The sequence below is a fragment of the Octopus bimaculoides genome, chromosome 9, assembly GCF_001194135.2.
Source record: "Octopus bimaculoides isolate UCB-OBI-ISO-001 chromosome 9, ASM119413v2, whole genome shotgun sequence".
Taxonomy (NCBI): Eukaryota; Metazoa; Mollusca; class Cephalopoda; order Octopoda; family Octopodidae; genus Octopus; species Octopus bimaculoides.
The window spans coordinates 32378858-32381640 of record NC_068989.1 but is presented as its reverse complement, the minus strand read 5'-3'; positions in this window follow the sequence as shown (position 1 = coordinate 32381640).

Genomic DNA, 2783 nt, shown 5'->3' with positions numbered 1-2783 from the left:
TATACAGGTAAATGCTACTGGAATGCAATTGCAAATTTTAAGAAATAGTTATTTCATTGCTGAGAATTTTATTTCTGCCAACTTATATTCCATTTTTGTTTGCTGATAAAGATTCCTTCTTTTTTTTCTTTTTTTTTCTCTTTTTTTTTTTACCTCAAATTAACCCTCTTTCATCTTGTACGTATTTTCAAGCCATTTGAAGTTATGCTTCTTTGTTCATTGTCTTCAACAGAAATGTCATTTTTATGTCAAAAAATTTAACATACAAATCCAATTATTAAACTGAAGAGCTTTTTTTTTTTTTTTTTTAAATTTACCTTAATTTTATTTATTTTTTACACTTTCAAGCAAAATGCAGTCATGTTTCATTTGTAGAGTATTAATTATTTGACTGCTTTGAGCTGTTCAAATTTAATCTTAGATAAAACAGTTTCATTCTTTATCAGATTCTACAAAAGTTTCAAACTTAGATTTTTTACAAATTTAGTTATTTCTTTTCTGTATGCTTTTCCAATTTTCAGAAATTTGTGATAACCTGATATTTGATTCCCATTTAGCTTTTTAATGCTTCATGCATTAAATATGTTAATTATCAACTTCTGTATATATGAATGCAAGTTGAATCACTTTAGTTTGACTACTTTTTTAGTTTTTTTTTTTCATTGGGTTTTTCTGATCCTTTACAGATTTTTCTATCAAACTTCAAAAGTTGCTGATAAAGGGAAATATTTAAAAGAAACCAATGAGGCATTTGTTTTGTCTATTATTAATTTCACCCAGCACACATATCAAATAAATTTGATTTTTTTTTTTCTTTTCTTTGACTTTAGTTATCAATTTATGTTTTAGATTGAAATTCTTACCCTTATCAATAAATCGAAATTGTTCAGAAAGAGGAAGAAATAGGATTGAGATGATGCAAAAGTAACTCAACCTCAAAAAACTGCAGTGATTGTAATAGTATTACTGTTAGTAGTTATCCATATTCTGCTGGGAATTTTTCTTCTTACCATGAATAAAACTCTACTATAAATACTATTACTGCAACTACTACTACCACTCCTCCTCCTCCTCCTACTACTACTACTACTACTACCACCACTACGACTACTACCACCACTATGACTACTACTACTACTACTACTACTACTACTATTACAACTACTTGGTATATATCAGATGTAATATTGTTGAAACTGTTTATCAATGTTTTTCTCTGTGCTAGATGATTGGTTTATTGAGTGATTGATTAACTTTACCAATAACCTATGTCTAACTCAAATTAAATTATTGTACAGTTCCCTTGTACAGCTTTGTCCTTGTCCTGTACAGCATATAAAAATCTTACAAACACTTTTGCCTTGCTATTGTTTATTTAAACTCAAACTGCTTTATTTTACATTGATGGAAATATTATTAATTAAAAGCAATAAATTTAATATCATTATCATAGATAGTCAAAAATTAAGTGTTTTAATTTGAATGTCAAACATTGTAATAAGTTTCCTCATGCTAGTTGTCAATTTAGAATGGAATGTCATGGTTAGATTATTACTAAAAAAAAAAAAGAAGCCAACATACTTGCTAAAGGTTACTTTGAATGATCTGCTAACATAAACTCAATATTATTTTACTAGCCTCAGTCATTAGACTCTGGTCATGCTAGGTGCCATATTCAGTTATTTAGTCATTCATTTCAACCATGATGTTTATTATATTGATCTCTATTGAATTGCATGGTAATGATTCCACAATAGTAAATGTATGAAAGGCAAACTACCTTAGTTACACTCTGCAGAGAATCTTGGGCAAATATTTTCTACTGCAGCCTCAATGCATTATATAAGGTATTTGGTAGATGGAAACTGCTAAAAAGCAATGCTCTAGAAAGAAGCAACATATTGATGGACCAAGTTATGAAAATATCAGAAAGAAGTATTAGCGCAATTGATTAGAAAGAGAATGTGCTCAGATGAGATGCTGTTTGGACTTGTGCCAAATTGGGTTACTACTGGTGTTCTTTGCAAAGTGTGATAGCTACTAGAAAAATTCTTTAAGATTAATCCTCTCTTTAATGCACAAAGGCTTTAACCACAATTTGAGTGAAAAAATATCATTTTATCTGCCTTTTCTAAGGAAACCAGTCTTAGTCTAAAGATTTGTCATGCTTGTGTATATATTGCAGGGGTTTTTTTTTCCACAGTTTTCAAGGATGTTCTTACATCCTTTCTTCTGTTTCTCTTACTAGCTCTGAACACTGCATAAACTGTACACTTAGAAAAGTGTAGACACTAACCCCTTTTTTGTTTTTACTATTAAGTTGGGTACTTTTGTTTATCTCCTGTTGTGTGTAATTTTATGCATGCAGCTGGTGGGTAGCCGATTTAAACACTGGTTTCAGATTGCATTCCAAATGATTTCCATGTTGCTCAAGTAACATTTGACTTTGCTGTTTTCTCTTCCATTTGATTATCCATGGAAACAATGATATCATCATCATCATCGTCGTTTAACGTCCGCTTTCCATGCTAGCATGGGTTGGACGATTTGACTGAGGACTGGTGAAACCAGATGGCTACACCAGGCTCCAATCTGATTTGGCAGAGTTTCTACAGCTGGATGCCCTTCCTAACGCCAACCACTCAGAGTGTAGTGGGTGCTTTTACGTGCCACCGGCACGAAGGCCAGTCAGGCAGTACTGGCAATGGCCACGCTCAAAATGGTGTATTTTATGTGCCACCCGCACAAGAGCCAGTCCAGAGGCACTGGCAACGATCTTGCTC